The sequence below is a fragment of the Anopheles coluzzii genome, chromosome 2 (genome assembly GCF_943734685.1).
Source record: "Anopheles coluzzii chromosome 2, AcolN3, whole genome shotgun sequence".
Lineage (NCBI taxonomy): Eukaryota > Metazoa > Arthropoda > Insecta > Diptera > Culicidae > Anopheles > Anopheles coluzzii.
Genome location: NC_064670.1, coordinates 43,482,079 through 43,503,804, shown reverse-complemented (window position 1 = coordinate 43,503,804; position 21,726 = coordinate 43,482,079). Strand labels below are relative to the sequence as shown.

General features: G+C 43.2%; 1 protein-coding gene across 2 annotated transcripts in view; it reads left to right on the top strand.

The window, feature by feature from the left end:
- The first annotated feature begins 6,956 nt into the window (after nucleotides 1–6,956).
- Nucleotides 6,957–21,726, top strand: part of LOC120947801 (uncharacterized) — a 125,083-nt gene continuing 110,313 nt past the window's right edge. For both annotated transcript variants that reach the window (XM_040363531.2, XM_040363530.2), the window contains exon 1: nucleotides 6,957–7,861. The gene's annotated coding sequence lies outside the window, so the exon portion shown is untranslated. The remainder of the gene's footprint in view (nucleotides 7,862–21,726) is intronic.

The window sequence follows — 21,726 nt, the reverse complement described above, 5'->3', positions numbered from 1 at the left end:
GCCACTAAGCAAGCAAGCGGGTCGGTGAATTTATATGGTGTTGGCTGTGTGATCTTTGTAGGTTGATAAGAGGATAATTCGAATGCTTCGAATATTGTTCCGACCTATGGAGATAGTAATGGTCCCCAATTTTGGAATATAATTAGCGTAAAATGTTCTAGAATAACAATTAAATTGCAATTTTTGTAAGAGGGCTGATTTTAGTTTAATGATTCGCTGACCGTTCTTTTGTGAAACTGTATTAAAAAATCAGCTAGGTATAAGAACAAAATATGGATGTTAAACTATTACTTCGTATTCTGCATTGAGTGGAACTCTTCGGGCAAATGACAAAAATCATGTATGATAGTGTTTACCATGATGATTTCATTTAAAATAGACATCAATAAAGTAAATAACAAATAAATATGTTATGCTCTTTTTCGGATGAGAATATCTGAACCTAAACTGACATTTATTTACAATATTCAATCGATCTACTGATTCGGTATCGAAGTCTAGTCTATTATTATCTATTGTTTCAATGTATGTAAATGTAAAAATAACACAAAAAATAGGATGGTGAGGGAGATTGTAAATGGCTGATTGACGCACAAACATCCCCGAGTATGGTAGGGCAAATTACTGTAATTATTGTTTTTGAAGAGCAAATTGTTACAGAGATTATGGAATTTGAAACGTTCAGTATACATTGGAATACATTAACCATTTAATTGTGGTAACCAGCTGTCATATTGCGTGTTACTGCAGCAATAGAAATCGTGGCACTCCATCAGCCTGTGTCTGTAGCACGGAAAGAACGAAAGCTTCTTTATTTTATTAGTCGTTTTATAAAGCATTTTAAATGGATAACAATTTCGTTTTGAAGCCAAGCGCAATACACAATGATGAAAGTAAGATTTAGACTGCTCACACCTTTCTGTTGTTTCATATAGACTTAATCATTTACCGCAATTCGTAAGAGGCTTTCTCAAGATTTGAAGTTTGTTTGATTCAATGCGAGCCCCTAAATGCAATACTGCATTTTGCGTAGTATGAAACCCTTCCGTTTGAACATGGCCACACATCGTAGTCGTGATAGTTTTGCTTGTAAAACAGTGTGCCATTTAATGTTCATATAGTTTTTGTGAAATATCTATTTCAGTAATAATTTTCTTGTGCTTATTTCATTTTTCAACTTAAACAACACAGCCCACAACAAACGAAGAAAAAACTACATCGATTGACTTTCGTGGCCCGAAGTTCCGCATTCCATGGTGGCTCCGGCAACATTCTCATCGCAGACTACAGGTGACGACGCCACCAAGCTCGTGAACCATCCGTCGAGTAATTAGCTACTGATTCTACCTGACGCAGGAGACAACATACGGAAGATTAGATCTTTAGAGCAATGTCGCAAAGGTACGCAGCCTGCCGATGAGACAGGTAGGTGGGATCGAACTTTGTTGTCGCCCTAGTAAGCGGTATGTCTATTCGGTTGGTCCCAGGAATTGCCTTCCAGTCGCATCATACAGCCCTCAACCACACACATACACACTTTCGTGTAGCCACGGTACGGCGGGAAGGTGACGGCAGGTTGTTTATGTTTATGGTTGTTGACGTTTAGGTCGCCAGACACAAACATACTTACGCTTTTGGGGCAAATATTGGAAAAGATTACACCGCAGGATAACGGTGTGTGCTGGGTTGTGTGGTTCGCTGTCAACCAGCAGGATCGTCAGAAACAGGTAGACGACGTGGAAAGGGAAATAGGTAAAGCTCTTGCACGACCTCGTGGCGACGCGTGCTGGCATTGTGGGTTTTACTGTGGCATTGGTGGGTTATAATGAGGCGCCGTACCGCAAACAACACCGCTAACGAAGCCCAAAATGCTGTCGGATCCGATTTTCGCTCGCAGCCGGAAAGCACAATTTTTTGGAGAGTGGATAAATACCATCAAGGATGCTAGTAGAATGTGAGAGTCCTGGCATGGAAGATAAACAGTTGGCGTCAATATTGGGTTGACATCGATCATGATGACGAACGAGGCGAAAGAATGAGCGAGAGTCGGTGAGAGACAAAGCGACAGTGTAAAGGCAACTTCTAAATAAGGTCATTGGAGCATTCGATACGCAGTGAAACAATGGTTAATTATTGAGCATTTCCAACTAAATCAATCACGGTAATCGGAAGATAGAATATCAAAGTACGGTAAGTGCCTGTCGCACAATCGCAGCAATAATGTTTGTTTTCTTTCTTTCCTAGCTATACACACAAATACAAACGTTTTACCCACAACGACGTCAGCACTTATTGATAACCTTCAACCTAAGGAACGTTTTAGCCTAAAGGTAGGAGTGAACGAACAGGACGTCTAATGAACGAGCGTAAGGGACATAAGCTCGATGGCGGACTTTATCTGGCAAAACAATAGTAAAAAAAGGTTTCACTGTAAAACGTAGCCTAGGTTTTATGTAAAACACTCGCTTTGACTGTTCCGGAAATGTAAACCGTATCAGGAGCCCCATGCATCTCAACCGAAACGACTTTGCGTAGTCGGTGTATTGCCGTTCAAGACGCGGAAGCGCCATACCCTGAGTGTGACCGGATGATGGAAGAGCGGAAAGGGAGAAGGATTGTTTTGTGCTTCAGTGTGCGAATGTGTTTTGTTTTCCGAAGGCAAAAAGAATGTATCGTTTCCTTGCTGTGGTCGAGACGTCGACTAGCTTTGTCGTGCGCAGATAAGTGAAGGATTTGGGATCTAGCGAATGAAGACAGGAAATCTTCAGACAATGCCCGACCGGGCAGCAAAAGCGATGGGCGTACTGTTTTGTTTTTACCATCACGATTTCGCAGCCCGGATGAAGATGGCTGTGAAACTGACACGTACGAAATAGCGATAACTTCCGGGCGACGAATGGTAAGAATGCAGCAATACCGACCCTCGGCTTTCGGCATGCCGTGCTGATGTGTCGCTGGTAATACATTACATGTCAATTCTTTACACTTTTGGTGTGTTAAAGGGCGAGATTTACATTGCTGTTGTCAAGCAGCGTAGTTTTGCCGTATGATATGCATAGCTGTTTTTAAAAAAGGACCAAACGACGCCTTTATTCATTTGAGCAAGCTACTATGACGTCGAATGTAAAACAGGCTTTGGAGTTTCAGTGTAATCTATATCGCTCAAACATCCCCGGGTATGGTAAGCCATTAATTTTGTCCTAATTTAAAGTTACTTAACTTATTAAATGAACATCTGGTAAAATGAACAATTGTTATTCAATTTAATTCCTATTACCGCTATAACATTTATTTACTTTTCATGAAGTAAAAGGGTAATTTGCTAAAAGGGCTTTGCTTTAACGCAACGTAAAGCATATATATGATAGTGCTTCAATACAGAATTTGATTTTACATTTAACACCACAAAGTTTTACAAAATTTTACACCACAAAGTAACGAGAAAAATATTGAAATAAGTTTGCTAAGTTTTTAAAACTATTCTGTTATAGAATATTGATAGTGTTCAAACTATTAAATTCCATAAATTTTTGAAAGATTGTTACTATTTTACTATTGGGAATATTTTGTTTATTTGGTACATTCTTTATAACATTTGTGTTCCTTATTTTCAGTTTTTCATTATCTTTCACCTAGTTCTTAACGCTGATTTCCTCTATATTATGACATCTTTTCAAACTTCCTCGGTCGCTTTGTCCTTCAAGACCGGTTCTGGAGGTGCATTATTTGCAGACGCACCGCACCGAAGCTTACCATGCCAGCGCAACCTGTTTGGCTTTTTTGTGAGGGCACGCCATTGTAATCGCGACACCGTATACATTGTTGGGTTCAGATTACGCCGTGGGAAGGTCGATTGCCGTCGCGTAGGTCACATACACCGATTATACACCTCCCTGTCTCGCCCTCATTTCATGCCATCTTTCTACAAAGAGATCAAACCACATCTTCTACCGCCGCTTGTTCATCCGCACGGCCAGTGAATAAAATCTTTCATCGACCATCGGAACACCTTCGCGGCTTTAGCAAAGCGTCTCCGTTGCTCAGTATTGTTGTCGTGCATCGGTTCAACGATTGTGCTGGACCGGAATGCGAGACCCGGGCGCAAAGATTATCCCATGAAATCTGACACCGGCACAGATCCGGAGCGCACTTTCGAGCATGATTCACTCGCGGATGATTTACGGCCACGGTCATGATCAATGTGCGTCGTTGCGTGCGGCCGGACTTTGCAAACCGTCGGCAAACACAGGGCAAGATAGCGTTGAAGACGAAGGCGACAACGATGAATTACTGCTAATTGCCATCCGAAATATGGCCGCAAAATCTGGGCCTAACCTTAGAGCTGCTGCTGTGCGCTAATGCTGCGGGAGCTGCCGGTTTTCTCAAAGCCTCGCTGTTTGATATTACCTTATTATTGCATCACAGGTCATTTGAGTAGGTCCGAGGTGAGATATTTCATTTGCATTATCGCATTAAGTCTCAATGCTGTGAGATACAGCGGTGGTTTGAAGGTTCGGACGACATACCAACAAACCTGACCAGCCGCAATGGTTGTTGGGAGAAGTTCATAAAACAGCACCGAAACCTTGATCCCACAGTCACAGCAACTTTACAGTAGAAACTTAGATAGTGTTTGTCTGCATTAATTTGTTAACAGCAGTATTTTTGTAGCTAATTGAATCACAATGATCTTCTTATAACTTAATTAGCGCATAACTACATCGCATGATTTGCATTAAAGCAGGTACAATAAATGATGCAATGCGTGGCGTGAAGTTTTTCTATTCAAATGTAAAAACGTCGTTGCAATTCAAAGTGTGTAAAACATAAATAATACGCAAGTATAATGATCACATCGAAAAGCAAACATATTTTGTGCTGTCTTCCGGTCATGCGAAACGGATGCCGATGAACGGTGATCGTATGAGCGACAAACTGGATAAGCACTTTATTGGATTCCCGGAAAAAATCATTCAACAGAGGAAAGAGATCTCGAAAACTCTTGAGATCTCGATGGTATGGATCTTCTTCAATTTGGCGTAACGTCCTACGCGGACATGCTTGGCCTATATTACAGGCTTTCGAGACTTAATTCATTACCACGCACAGCCGGGATAGTCAATCCTTGGGACGGTCCATTCTAGGCTTGAACCCATGATGGTTCCCATGTTATTGAGTCGATCGAGTTGACGACTGTACCACGGGACCGCCCCCAGATGGTGTGGATATGTTGCGCGAAAACAAAATAGAGAGAAGCAAGATGGTTTTAAATGTTTGAAGAATTAACCAACTACAAACGATAATTGTAGACACAAAAATATGATGTATTACTTTTATACAGATACCATAGATTCTTAACAGCTACCAGAATTTTTCAACATCAGTCATAGTGAAAGCTATTAAATAAAGAATCAAAGAAGAGCACAACGGCCTGAGTTGGTAGTTATCACGTTGAGCGTTTTTGAAACAAAACAATTCCCGATGTAAAGTTCATCCACCACCACTGCTCCGTACTAGTCACCGAAATGGAGGAATAAATGTAACTAACCTTTTTTTCGGTTACACTCAACTGAACGCTCCATGTAGCACTTAGCATACGTATCGCTCTTTCCCTTGCCAGCGCTAGCAACACTCATCTCCCCTCATATACATAAACATAAGTTCAGGGAAAACAAAAGCGGGGGAAGTAACGAAGCGGAAGGGAAAGCACTCCAAAACCGGTGGCCCATTGTTCGAGGGTCTGCAATCCAATGTTGGTGACGCGATGCATTGCACCGCTAACGCTGCGATGCGTCATCAAGCGCTGTTCCGGTCAGGCGCCCCATTTCCGGAAGGTGGAAGTAAATGTCGTTGTCATCTTCTTGTGCGTGGCGTGCTGTAAACTGCACACACCGTTCAATACAGTTTATGGTACAAATTTGTCTTTCGTCTAGCTGTTGGGAAAGGAGACTCAATGTTTTTGGAAAGAAAGAATGAAGCAAAAAACCAAACGAACTCGTGCGCATACACACACATCACTCTGTTGATCGGGTGGCCTACGGTCAAATGCTGGAGCGAGGGTATTTGCAGCGTTTGCTCAGCTTAACCACACAATGGACATTCCATTTAACTGATCGCCACGAAGTCGCGAAGGCTTCTGGCTCGGACGCTGCTGGCTGGCATTTTTTTCTGGTCCATGCGTTCCTCTTTCGCAAAAGTAAACGTTTGGACCCGGGCAGGGGTCCCCACGGAGCCACAACAACGGTCAAGCAGTGCCGGGCAACGAGCGGCCATTGACTGTAAAACGTAACGTCACGGAACGGTGTGGCAGTGCACGGTTTAGTTACGCCTTTCGAACGCTGCCATGCTGTGTCTTTATGCCTCCCTCGGTCGCACCACTCTCCGTAGCCGACCGTGTCACACACTGGCAAGCGGCTGGCACATTGTACAGATCGAACAATGGGGCACGACGCTTCGGTGAGCGGTAAAACACGCGGTTGAATAAAAAGCCTCCCGGCCAGGGCAGAGGGTTTCGTTCCCGTATGGACACCGCCCGCCCCCATCGACACGTTCGTTCGTTCGAACGTGGACGAAACGTTCCAAAATACCCCTTTTGCAGCAGCATTACCCTTTCCCTCCCCAAGCGAGAGCGCAATAGTGTAGCGAATCTGCGTTCCGTCACCGAAAAACGGGCACATGGGCGAGCAACCGTAACGAAAGTGAATTTCAGAGCGAACAAAACAGACGAAAACAACAGCCGTCGAGGATGGTGAGATGAATCGAGCGCACTCGCTCAACCAGGAGTGAGCCGTGAGAAGAGAGACGAGTGATGAAAATTCATTCACCTTCATTTCAGGTTCATTTCATCCCTTCAATGTTCGGTCCCTACTCACGCACAGCTGGAAAATGAACTAATTGTTTACCGTTTTTGGCGGTTTTTTCTTTCATTGAGAGTGTGCGTGTGTGGCTGTATTTGAGTGTGTTTGTAACTGCGATGTGATGATCATGCTTACTAACTATAACGCCACCACTACTGTGTGGGTGTTTGGAAACAATCTTCAAACCCCTAAAACACCCTTTCATCTTCGGTCACGGTTGGGCAGAGGACGGTTTCCGTGCCGTTATGATTCGTTGCACATGCTTGAGCTCGGGTGCGATATGCTTCCTTCCCCTTCGACATTTCGGTACGCTTTTGCCTGAGCATTTGTTTCACGGCAAAAGTTCCCCAATTCTATACTCTCACAAACTCACCGCCGTAAGCGTAAGCTGCGATTCGGTGCATTCCCATGCGTAACGTTCTCTCCCGCTTCCCGCATCGATGTTCTCACTACCGATGGGATGGCATTATTCTCAATTCACAGCAGAACTGGCACGGGAACGAACCGAAACGTCCCAAGATAAACAGTGTAGATCGGTGAGAGCAGAGACAGGCAAACACGGTACACACCCCGAAAAGCACAACTCACCCTCACGAACAGCACACGGGCACACGAAGCATATCGCTATCGTAGCGGGCGCTCTCGAGGGCCACGGTACGAGCCGTTCGCTTCAGTCTGGTTGTCGCGTTGGTCGCATGCGGAATAACATAACGCAGAGGAGTGTGTCTGTCGACAGTAAGAAAAAAAGCACACCCACATCTCGGAGTGATGATTGTGAGCGATAGGCACACACACACTCATACACATTGACGTGTGTGACTAGTGACGAGTGAAAGAAAACCGTGTTCCCGTTCCGGTGTCTGTTTTCGTTTGGTCCGTTTGTGTCGGCACACATTAACGCCCGTGTCATCGGTTCGGTTGTGCGAATTGTTCTGAAACGTTCTGGGCGATCCATGTTTGTCCGTCAACTCATTATGCGATCGGTCTGTTGACGTGTGCTCGAGGTAAAATATGTGATTTATAGTGAAAAAAAATCATCTGAGGCGATAGCATTATCAGAGAGTGTTTTGTGCGGTGGGTGACGAGTTAGTAAATGGCATTTTACCGGGTTTAATGCTTGATTATACCAATGTACGTGCTGTAAACGATCCCACCATAACAAAACAATCATTTGGAAGTAAGAGTGACAAAAATCAGCTGTTTTTCAAATGTTAACGTGTAATAGAAAGATAAACAAAATAACGCATAGAATTATAATCTTCTCCAAATCAAAACAAAATCACGCTTCACTGCAATTAGCCAAAGGTTGTTCAAATTGTGCACTTTAAAATTATGATCGATGGCAAAATACTGCTCACGATAATGCAGAGTGTGGTCCCAGCCTGTGTTTGGCGCTTGCGGTAATCTGTGGTGCGCGTTCCGGTAGGGTGAAAATCAGTATCAATTTCCCCCATTAGCCAAACCGCATTATGGTGCAAAGTTCCCCTGATCGTTATGAGTGGTCGTTAATTTGTTGTGCTTATGCTTTTTTCTGCTATTGTTGTTGTTGTTGTCATTTGCTCACTTCCTTCTCCGTTTTGCACGCCTCTGTGTGCACACGCGTGTTCAACCGGGAAAGCTTCTTAACGAGCACCGGTAAAGTCACCAAATTTATCCCGTGAATATATCCATCCCTTCCGGACGAATCGGTACCCTGCTCTCCGTACGGTGGATAGGCACTTTGGCTGCTACCAACATATTCCCCGCTGCGAGTGTGGCGCGGTTTAAAGAAGCGAAGGCACGCTGAGACAGCATCGACAAGCAGCATCGTCAGCAGTAAGCGAGAAGCGGGATAATTAATTGTGCCATTAGTGTGTGCTGGTGTGGTGCAGGGTAGAGTGTGTATGAGAGTGTGTATGTGTGTATGAGGTGCTTTTTCGGTACTGACGACAATGGTGTAGCAGTGAAGAGTTGGCAGAAAAGTGAAGGAAACATCGGGGGAAAACGGTACCTTCATGCGGGTTTTGGAAGTGAAAGCAAAATTTCCTTTGCCGATAACCGTTTCTCGTGATTCGATAATATGCGCTGTGCAAATTAAGGATGCTCAGGCCTTTTTGTGTTTGTGCTCATGTGATTGTGTTTGCATCGGTGTCATCTGGCGTGAGGCTGGGTGCACCACTTGAGCGGTGGTGGAGCGAAAATAACGATCGTTGAGAATATTAAGTGAAGCAAATGAGGTGAACGAGAACATCCAGCCTGCGATTGCTCTGGCCTGGAACGGGTTGGAAAAGTTTCCCGAGCACAATCCGCCCCCTCTGAGACGGTGAGGCGAAACCGGCAAACAATAGGCCGTCCGATCGGCTGCCGCCAAGGATGTAAGTGACAAAATATTTGCCCAACGCATACAATCCAGACACCGTCCCTTGTTCTACGTCCCTTGCCGTAAACAGCTTAAGCCTTCCCAGCCCAGGGATGCTAAAACCGCTCGACCACAAACACCCGACACACCTTGCGAACGGCGCGGACGGGACTTTAAGCCGGTCCGACCAGAATTACAAACTTTCCATCCGGTCGGTGGTGAACTTTTGCCTGTGCGAGTGTCCTTTTCCCCGTTCCGGATGGTGTACAAACCCCGGAAGGATACTGCTTGGTAATCGTGTCAAGTTTGTCCCCTTAAACGCAAAGGCAATACCGAAGCGAGAGCTCTTCTGCACCGGATGTAGCCAATTCGTGGACTGGGCGGTGCGTGTGAGTGAAGCTGTCGACCGGTTTTATTGTGCTCAATAAATATTTCATCCCGCACAAGCACCAGTAGCTCACTTTTGCAATATCATCAGTGTGACGACTAATGTCGAGGAACCTTCCGCTGCTGACATCTCTTTTAGGGGCGACGCCTTTTCGGCTGGGAAGGCCAGGGTGGAGATTTCCTTTCGAGATTAGAGTGTAAAGTTTCGGTCGACTTTCTTAGCCCTTGTATTGTTGGTTGGCAAGAGGATCTCGCTCGCCAGAACACCTTATCGTGTGCGTGGCCAGTTGACAACAAGTGGAAACAAGTTACCAGTTGTTCTAGCTATGGTAGTTAAAGTTTTATTATTTATGAACCAGGGCTGTATCATCGTCTCAAGCGTAGTGGATGTAGTTTTGTATGCATTTTGCGAAGAGCTGGGGATGGCATGGTGAGTTGGCGACAGGTAGTGATTTATATCAACGGTGCTGCTTTGTTGGGAAGTTTCCATTCATAAAGTAGAGTTAAATTATGGCACAGCAATAGAATGCTTTTTAGCGTTTCATGCTCTTAGCATGTCTTTGGCACACTTGTTTAGTGACACTGTTTAAATTTGCCATTTTAAAGTGGAAATATTTCTTATTTTGCTTTTAAAACAATGTTCAAAATAAAATACACAATAAGATCCGTTAAATAACTCGCTTGATGACGTTCTCGAACGATACAGTTTGTGGAAAACTCTTATCTACTATCGAAAAAATCGCCTCGACACCAGACCCACGCCGCTTTGAATGCCCTCAATGCCGGAAAAATCATTTCCGAGCATGTCTCCCCTTTGGTAGAACAAATTCGACAAAAAAATAATACAACCGCTTCAAACATTGTTAGAGCATGCTGTTTGACAGCTGAAACCACTTCCGGGCTCGGCAATTGTGCGCGCTGCATCACACAACCGTTCGGCAACTTCCCGGGAAACCGGGTTGTGCCGGGAGCGACAAGAGCACAACGGTGATGGAAGCAAAATAAATTGATATTTAAACAGCTCCCGATCCTTGCCGCGCATCGAGACGATTGCACGCAGCACCACGTTGGCGGAGGCTGACTGTGCCAGAGCGAGCCAGAGGTACCCTACCGCAAAGCCGTATCGAATTTATCGGTTGAGCAATTGCAAATGTGATATCGATTTCGGGCACAGTGGAAGCTTTTATCGGGGCAGCGACGGTGAGCGAGGAGCAAGTAGCCATACGCGCGGCGTGACTTTGACGAATTCCGAATCGGGCAAGTTTCTATCGCCGCGTTTCATGTGGCGCACCCATACAATGTGGGCATTTGGCAACGAGATTTAAATAGACGAATTTGGCATGAAACGGAAAATGTTTGAAATTGTTCGGGCGAAGAGCTACAAAGCGCACCGTCCAAAGAGTGCTTGGTGATATTCGGGCCGGGTAACGTGTAATTTAAGATGAGATTTATGGTACGGACGTCTCAAGCGATGGTTGTTGGGGATTTCATATTTTTAAAGGTTTTGTTGTGCTTTTTCTACTTCTTCGCGTGAAAACCTTCTTGTGTTACTTCAGGACTTTGGAACAGGTTTACTGAAAAATACCGGTTCTCTGGAAAAAATCACCTCGAGCACTTAATATTTGAGCGATATTTCGGCTATGCAACTTCAATGGACGACAACCCACAAATTCATTCTTTGATCATAAATTCTATAGAAATGGAATGTGAAATTGTGCATAGAATACACGAAAATATACACAAAGGCTTCGCAGAATGGCACCAGCTTCCAGGGAAGTTCATTTATCAGGCTTCCGTGCCCCAACAGGGTGAGCACCTGCTAGGGAAAGCTCTCGCTAACGAGCATAAATTTATGCATCTCCAGCGCGTTATTGCAATTAGGCGCACGGTTGCAGCACGAGCCTGAACATTCTTCCGCGGCTCAGGAGAGCTATTTTGATTAATGGCTTCAAGAGCCTAGCGTTGTCCGGATTACCGGTAATTGGTGACGTGCTATGAGTGGAAACGAAACCAAGACACCATACCTCCTCACCCAAGCTGCAAGGAGCATCCACTACAACAACACAGACGCGCTAGATGTCCCTTGAGGGGGAACAATTTCCAGACACCAGCAATATCTTGTCTGTTTCAGTTTCGTTACGCAAAGAGCGTTCGCCAGTGTACCATACCCATAGCTAATCATCTTGGACAGTGGCTTAACCTTGGGCAAGACTTTTCCGAGTAAGCAGAAGCTTCACCATCAGATCCCACCGTACGGCGAAAACTCTTGGCGCATTTGCGCGAAATTAGAAACACTTTGGCTGTGCGCGCGATAAAGTTAACTCTCGGTAGGGGCGACTCTCCATATTGGGGCGATTTCTTCAGCAGCATGGAGCACCCAAAACTTCTCGGACTTGCTGGGGAAGCTTTATAAACCTCAACCACCGAGTGCCATCTTTTTTTTCTTCAGGGGGAGGGGGTATCCTATGTAGCCAAACTGGACGAAAGTGAAGTTTTATGTTTTTGCTCCAAGCGCAATTAGATTCCGCGCAACCTTCACGCGTTCACCATCTTCTCAGTCACCGCGATTGCTGGTTTTCTTTCCGCTTCCGCTGTGTGGCTTCCTTGCCATGGTCAGCATCTTAGCAAGGCCGATGGTTTGGTCTGGGTGTAATTTTTCGCTTCTGGTTTTTCGCCCCGAGATGGTTCCCCCGAGCTCGTTACGTTCGCGCATTAATCTCCGGCCGGGTGGCTGGGAAAGTCGTCCCTCACCGGGTGCTTATGCTTCTTCCATACTCAATTGCACACTGGCGAAGTAGCATAACAGTCGTGTGTTGCTGTTTTTTTTGTTCTGTGGCTTCTTTTCCAACGCAATAAGTTGACCATGACTTTTGGCTGTCAACAGAGGGCAGCCCAGTGTTATGTGATGGGTCATTATTTATTCAATAAAAGAAAAAAAAAGAACATAATTTTGAAATACGCTGGAAATACGTTTGAAAAACAATACAAAATGATTGGAAAAAGTGATAGCTTTGTTGTAAATGTGTGTGTGAGTACTTAAGTACTTCAATTTCCCCAAAATATGGTTCCTAAGTGGAACATGCTTCACTGTTAAATTCCATGAATAAGCAAATTGTCAAGCCATGTTCATTTCAGAAGCATTGTTTCCCCATTAAAATTTCACACTCGAAATTTGGTGGAGACCCCAAAGAAAATTATTACCAATGCTTGGAATCCATCCAATGGCTTTATCTGAAGACGCTTTAAGCGAAAGACCTTTAATCTAATTACCGTTTAATATATTTAGGGGCTTCCCTCGAACCGTTGGGAAAACAGCAGTATCGTTCGGCGAAAATCGATGCTCATATTGATGAAAACTTTGCTCCATCCGTTTTCTCACTCTTTCTCTCGCCATTTGGTGGGTGGGAAGTTATTCTTCTGGAAGCGAAGACGAAGAAAAGCGACCATTTGCCGGTTATGTTTTTGCGAGCTTAGTCGCTTAAGGCAAATGCATACACTACCAAGCGGTGATGCGAAAAGTTTGCCTTCGATCGTTGGCTCGAAATTTTGTAAGCAACCCATCGGCACACAGCACCACGAATGATGAAAAGGGATGGCTTTTCGTGCGTTGTTGATGAATTCCGTCCACCCCGGCGGAATGCGCGCAAGAGTCCCTGGCTTCTCTACGGATGTTTCTCCCATCTTGTTTTCCCCCGAGCGGCGGAACTCGTATTTTCCCCACCCGTTTTGCCATTTTTACCTCCCTTCCCTCTATTCGGCCAGCATTCAAATGCGGCATAAAATAACATTTGCCTTGTCATCGGATGATTGTTTCGTTCGTTTGTTTGCACGCTGGGCGCCCCTTTATACTGATGGTTCCGGTGGCAAGGGTGGAAGGCAGTGGTAACCTGTCTGCTGTTGGTACACATTCATCCGTCATCGAAAATGCCGCCCAATACTTCCGCGCGATGGAAGAAGTATAGCAAAAATTTGATTGAATTTTGGTCGCCCTCGTGGAAATTGATTTCCTTTTCTTTAGCCCGATCTCGCCCGATGGAAGGTGGTTGCGTTGTGTGTGCGTCTGTGTGGTTGTCGTACGAGTTAGCGACGTGACGCCTGAAGCTAAGTTTGTCAACCGTTGGAGTCGCTCCTGGGAAAGCATCCTTCCTTCCTTCCTTCCTTAGCCTTTCCCTGCTTGGCGTTTAAGCGAGTCCCTCAAGTGCAGAATTGCTGCCTGAAACGAGTAAACGAATCGACTTTGGTGAGTCGAGCAATTTAATTACTTTCCATTGATGATTGTGGGCGAAGCTAAATTGATGTGTTGTGGCAGCATAGCGGAAGCGGTGGGGATTGACAAATAACGGTCGGTGGAAGAATTCCAAGTCTTTTCTAGGAAAACTTCCTACTTCAACTTCATTTTCTTCCAGCCATGCTTATCCAGCTCCCCGTTTTCGCACACTCTGACCAGCAGCAGGCTTAACGATTACGTTCGTAATAAATGTCGCCATTTTCCGCGGAAAACCACCCCTCCCCCCCAAACCGAACGACTACAAACATGTGGAGGTGCTGTGGGAGGATCCGAGGAGATACTCTAGCGATACCGTATCGTGTCGTAGAAGTCATAGCGCCCACGGTGATCGATTGGACGGCACGGAGCTGTTAGTCAACAGTAACGATTACAAGCCGGTTTACGAGACCTCGCCGCACGTACTGCAGGACATTTACATCGACCATCGATGATGGCACATAATGGTGGTTATCTGACAGTGCCGCCAGCAAGTCTCCAAGAGTGGTTAAATATTTCACACAGCACCTACAGTCCGATCGGTGGGGTTAGTCTGCGATACGCGATTGGTTTCGCTGAAACCATTGCGCATCGTTTACAATGTTGTCCTTCAGATTCGCTGCTCCCGGCCAACGCTGGTGTGTGTGAGCGTAGTGCGGGTTGTACCAGTGCTATTTAATGTACTTTGTTTTTGTAACACGATGGAAAAGTTCCAACAAATACGTTCCAAGAATTTTGTGGTACAATTTGCAACCAATGTAACATATAGCATTGGTTCAAGAATTGGCCTTCGGATAGATTTGAATTGGATACAGTAGCCATTAATGGATAAATTATGGGTAGACAGTTGTAGGCACATCGGTTGATATACTCTTTTCTGGCAAATGCACAAGTAACGAGAGAATTGATTCGAATGGGATGAATCCAACCATGGCTTATACAGTGATTCATGCTTTGCGAGACAAATTGTTTAGCAATTGATTGTCTCGATTTATTATCCTTTTTTTGTTTTTGTCTTGGGGTTTTATGGATCTGAAAGTAGCTTATTATCTCAGTACTTTTCTATATATTGGTCGGCAATTTGACAAAACGACGTGTAGTGAATATAATAAACATACATTTAACATAAAGCTTTTATATTGCTTTACCCAAGCATATTTTATTACAGTTTAAGTTTGCATACATACACACTACAAACATTACCACAATTCTCATTTCCAAAATTGTTGTTGCCAAATATTTTTCAACATGTTTTGCAACACCAGCTCTACAACAAAAAGAAAATGTCTCGCTGTCTCGTGCTATTGGGGTCGAGTTTGTGGTTGATGATTAAAGAATAACAAGTCGCACCTCATTACAAGCCTTGTGGATTGGTCGTTTGGCTACATTGTGGCAAAAAATGACAAAAAATGACATCGAATAGGGAACTATGAGGAAGAGTCTACAATATAATTTGCTAGCGGTTCATAATTACATTTTCAACCGAATGAAAAGCGGGATTCGTTTGGACACAGTAAAAGCTTCTATCTACAAACACATTTTCCATTTGCGTTAAATTTACCACCACAGTTTAATGTTTTCTATTTTTGCTTCATGCACAGTTTATACGCAAACACAAAGTGTGCAATTTATTTGAAAAACTGATTTGCTTATTGGTTTTCAATACGAATGTCAATTACGCTGTACCGTTGATGTCTATATTTTTCGGGTACATTGTTAGTGCCAGGCCTGTCAGGCGTGTATTGTTCGAGGACCGACATACCAAAAGCGGCTTACCTACGTATAACAAGAATGTGAGGAGTGATACGGAAGAACAACTTAAAACAAAAAAGGCCACAACCCCTAAACTAAACATCGAAACATTTCCACACATAGCGTGAAAGCAATCGAAAACAGTGTACAAGTTTTCCTGTACACCACCGACCGTGTGAGGTTGGGCATGTGAGAAGTTGGCAAGTGTTTCCAAAGTTGTTTTCAACACCAACTGTAGGACCGATACTTTGTGTTCAGGGTTACAACAATGGTAGCGGAGTTTGTCCAGGTTCAATAAATGTTGTTGCTTTTTCCGATTGAACGGCAATCGTCAAAGAAAAAGTAAACATCGAATCGAAATGGGTTCAAACCATCATTTATCATCATCACCATCATTACCATCTTCCTTGTGAACGTTTGAATCGGTTTGGCCTGCAGTGAAGTGAAACAATTTGTGTTTTAATATATTTACTTTGTATTCCTCTTATATTAATCTTAACTAAATTTAAGAACAAAAATTAAGTATGGTATGTTTGGCTAAAAAATCATAAGCACTTCAATGATTGTATTGATGATACATTATCGCAATAAAACAGTTCAATTTAAAGATACTCATTAACCCGATAAAAATTCATTTTTAGTAGTATTTGGTTCCGATGATACTTTTGTACATACGCCAACATACGCGCAAAACATACTATTTGATGACGATTTGTTCAATCAGGAGAGAGGCGTATATTTATCCTTATTGTATCCTTTAAATAAATAGGACGAAACAAATAAATTTCATCAAATAATTAAAAAAATTTAAAAATACTAACAACATTTTTGATATCAATTTCGTACGCTGAAGTGTACTGAAGTGAATGTACCATATTTCTAAGATGGAACATGGAATCAAAAACAAAACTTATCCCGGTGGTTTGGTGAAAGCAATAAATATATGACAAACCACAATAGCCACGCAAGCATATCTTTCCGTGGAAAAAGTTTTAATAGAAAATAAGAGAGTTTCCATAAAGAAAAAAAAAACATGGAAGCAAAGAAAAGTATGGGATAATTTTCCATTGCGAGAAACGTTGCAACGATTGCAGTTGCGGTCAAAGCAGCTTGCTGTGGGGTAGTTTTAAGTTAGAAGCACAATGCAACCACCGGAACGACTGCGTTACGTTGAACTGCTTTTCGAGAGCTCCAACAGTGACAGCATTCCAAGCGGAACTTGGATACGCACAAGATGATAGAGTTTGTTTGTTTTTTTTCACAGGAGCTTTCCTTTACTTTCGCTACCAGGTTTATCGATCTATTGCACTAATCGATTTTTCCGGTTGGCGAATCGAAGTGGTTTGTCCCCTTGCGCGTTGGCAAACATTTAATGGCAACTCACCACCACTTTCTGAAAGCAGCATCAGTGGAAATAGTAACGCAGAGAATTGGTTTCGTTGATCAGTTTTTTTGCGTCATTTAATTGGATTGATTTTTGCGGTTTTTGATCAGTGGCGTATGTAATCAACGGTTTGTAAAACAGGACAGTATGTATTTTATATTATTTGCTGAAACATGAAACAAGAGATTGCATTAGCTTTATTCGTAGAAGGAGTAGAATTTAATCGCATTAAAAATAAATTATCTTGACTTTTACGATATTGATATGGATATAAGTACAGTAAGTATTCGTTAACTACAGTGAATTATCTCTAAGATGTAGTTTCACCAAGATGAATTGTTTCTTTTGATGAATTAATGAATATTTTGACCCATCGTATTTCGTACATTTTATGCCTCTTCAAGATAAATATTTTCCTAAGGCGAATATTCTCTAAGCTGCATATGCGTTTTGGCAGCCTAAGTTCTGTAAAATGAATATGTTGATGATAGTTCTCAAAAATATTGGTACGAGGATGCCAGGTTTTTCCCTTGGTTTCTTGAATTGTTTATAGCAACACTTTCATTAAGCCTGTGACTAAGCTGACGGTCCCTTCAAAATTCACCTTATAGAGATGTCACTGTAGACGTGTTTTAGCTTAAATACGTTTTAACGGGATATTCGATAACTGGGATTTATCCCAGTTAAAAATCACTTAAACGTCAAATGTAAAACTTCCGGAAAAACGAGGGATACATCTATGCGAAAAGCAGAAACATATCAAGAAGATGAGGTACAATATTGAGATACAAGATTAGTTTTCAAATGGTCAAACTTGGATCACTGAGAAACCCAACTATAATTCTACAGCAATGAAACATAGAAACCTGGAAACAATACAACAAAATCATCTTCGGTCTGTATTTGCATGCGTTTGACAGCTGAAAATATATCCCTGTTAACAAAAATGTCCCGTTAACTGAAACTGAAGGTAAACAAACTCTAGTTAGCAAATACTTTCTGTGGTATTTATGGTTGACTTAAAAATGTACCTATAACACGAAACATACGCCGTACACAATTCAAAATAACATGAAACATACGACGGACGATCGAACATCAAAATAATTCCACACATAAAAAAGTCCACTTAGGCCCGGGTCTGGGTCGGGAACATGTTGCAGGAACATTTGTTCAATGGCAACTTTTTGGATTTTCCTATTTATGACAAAAACTGTGTTTTTGTAAATAAAAATGTTTTAAAATTGAGTTTAAATTATTTTGTATACGTTTTGTTATTTAAACCTTCGAAAATGCTCCAGTAACTAATAAACGTTAATCAAATCGATTTGTTTCTCTTGCAACAAAAATGTTCCCGCTACATAAGATTGACAGCTCGTCCATACGATTTTCATAAACCCGGACTTTAATAAAAACGAACGATGCTTGTTGTTCTGAGTGCTTTTCAAGGCCACGAAAATAGTTTGTTGACTTGAAGGCACATAGTTTGTGCTGTTTTGTTGATGCCAACCCTAAAGTACGGAAAAGCACGCAACACACATACACACCAAGCCGGAAGACGAATGGCTTACGATCGGAACGAGTACGATGTTTATCAAAGCGTAAAAGTCACCTGGCGCTTCTTTCAGCCTCAATGTTCGGTAAGCTACCGCCCACGGAATCGTTCTGTGCATTATAAAACCATATCCAACCGGTAGCTAAGCTGCTCCAAAGACAAATGTACCGATACTTACAAAAACCCACGCACGAGTAAAAGCTGAAGCACTTAGCCGTAGCATTGTGGATATACCCGCTAATGAAGAATCATCGTGACCGGACTGTCAGTATTATTTCAGGCAATAAAAAAGTTAGTCTCGAATAAGTGGCACTAGTAACTAGTATCCCCCGTTCAGCAATATACCACAGAATGTTTTGCTGAGTGTGTATGTGCCAGAGCACGGCTTCGTGTCAATCTGTCTTAATATTCGATCATTTTATTGCACATTTATTACCATTGTCATCTATTTCAATCTATTCCGTCATTCTGACAACCACACACATACACTCACATACAAAGACACGTGTCTACTATTGGTGACGCCAAATACGCACAGCAGACGACGGCTCGTCATATCATTAGCTTAATTGAATATAAACATTATCGAGCTTAATTAAGCAGAACAACTTCACTGGCTGGCACACCAGCTCCTACTGCCAATGCAGAGAGTCCTTTCAGGTTGGGTTTAGTTTTGACAATGTTGAGGTTTTTCTGCTTGACCTTCATCCGCATTAAACTTCCTCGAGCGCCGGATCATTCCGATTGTGGACGAATGAATGGAGCGTTCTGTAGACGAACGCAATCTTGTCATTCATCGTGGGATTATTGATAATCCAGTGTCGTAACACTGTCAATGAAAAACGGAAGCATTAATTAGATGCTAGATTACGTTAAGTTTAGATACACAACTGCGAATTCGCTTATCAGTTATGAATACAACTTGCAAAACCAACACATATATATTTGTGTTGGCAGACAAAGGCTTTGTTTCAATGCCGAAGAGATAGGTAATCCAATGCTACAGTGTTTAATATTGGATATAACATTTTGTCGAAATAGAAGCCACTTGATAACTCTACACCACCACAAGAGACATCGAATCTTGCAGTCTTTAGTGCGTTGTTATCCAGGCGTGTAATTGACGCTGATACAAATAAACTGCGCATAGTCGGTGTCAGTCTAAAGCCCAGATCCCGGCAGTAGATACATTAGCCGAGCTGGTAGAACACCATCGAAAATTATGGAAGCATAATTGAATTTTATGATGATGATGTAGCTGATTATAGACCTTTGTTTTGCTGTATTCAATTCTGTGGCTAGCCAAACGACCGACAGTGGCTTTTGTTTTCGGTCACCGAACGGTTTCTTTCGCTACCGCATCCGCTCTAACGTTTTTTTTTTGGGCGCAATCTATACTGCCAGAGAGCGCGCGCAGTGGTGCCGGGAAAGCAAATTGAGTACGCGATAAAATCTCTCCAATTTAAACGATAACATACCGAGAGGAAAAAATGGCTGCTCCATCGGTACCTTTTTCTGTGTTATTGTTTGCACCCGAGCAATGGGACGCTTGTTCAATGGCCAGAAAAATAAGCTTTGCAGAAACGCTTTTCCCTGGTGACGCGCACGAAACTCCAAACGCGAGTGAAAATGCACAGCAGAAAGAATGAAGCCCGAAAGCAAAGGCCCTCCCGACACAAGAAGGTAGCAAACAAAACAAAAAAACATCCAAAAATGAATAGTTGCTTTTCCGGATGCCGGAAAACCCTGCACCGTTGGAACGGGAGAGAAACGAAACCGCAACCGACGGGTTTGCTGCTGGTTCACCGCTCGCCTCACCCGCAGCTCGTTGCCTCGCTGCATGGCGAACTGCTGGCGAAGCTGACAGGATTCTGGTGATAGATGGTCACCGATACCGACACCGATGCAAGGCAGTAGGTACGGGGGTGGCACACTGCACCGAAGCGAACGACCGAAGCGGGAAAAGAGTGTAGAAAAATGTTCCACTTCCGGTTTCCGGGAGCGTGAAGCTGACGATGGAAAGAATTGCCCTGCTGACATGGAAACACGGCCAGTGGTCAGTGGTAAAATGGATGTAAAAACGCGCGCGCGTGTGTGTGTGTGACGGTGTGTGTTTGACTGTGTGTCTTTGTGCAAGATTCGGCAGTGCAGTGTGTGAGGGAATAAACTGAGATGGAAATTTAGCTTCACGAGGTGGAAAGGAAGCAAAAAAAAGTGAGCACCCTTCCCTAAACGTAAAACGCAAAACGGAAACAGAGTATAAGCGGAAAAAGAAAATAGTGCATCGTCTGAACTCGGGTCGAGTAAAGGACGGGGAAATACAATCCCGGTTAGCAAACAAAGCATTAGGAGGGTCTGGCGCTAGTTCTTGCAATGGTTTGCAATTTCATTTCCAAGTAAAGAAGGACGGGTGCGTTATAATTTGTGAATAGAGATTCTTTTAGTGAAAAATAGAATTTCTTTTAGCGGATAAGCACAACACATAAGAGATAAATACAGGTGAAGATCGTTCAACCGATAAAATAGTTTTTGCATTTAGTGTAATATGTCAATAGACAGTGTCACTGCTTCTTAACATAAGTTCCTTCAAATGACCCTTGAAATTGCTTTCAAACACCACAAACGATGTAAATGGCAAACAAAACAAACTGGTTACTTTTCCATAGCCGGGTATACTTTGTCAGCCACACAACCGTCCTTTTGCGATGCGCTTACCTCAGCACGCTAGTCGAATCGCCCTTGCAAGGTTCTGTTCTTTCCCCCTATTTGTTGGGGAACGCTCTGTTAAGCGCCAACCATCACGAGATGAAAAACGGAATGGAAAATCTCTCAGCCTTATTTCCTGCCCGTGTTTCATTCATTTCCTATAAACATTTGTTTGATTTAATGTATGCACATTTAACCGCCACCCCCGTCCGAAGTGGAACGTAAACGGAAATTTGAGCGAGAAAGGTAGAAAGGGAGAACATGGAGAACATGAAAATGCAACAGAATGTCACCGATTCGCAACGTTGATCATGACGATGGAGCCGCACTCAGCAAAAGCAAGGCGGTTCCCAAATACAGCGGAGGAAAATAAACACTAGCACGCTATCGCTTGTACGGCAAATGATTGTTCAAACAATGCAACGAACGGTATAATTTTTGGTGGTTAGATGGCCAAACGAACGTATTTAACTAGCTAGCGAG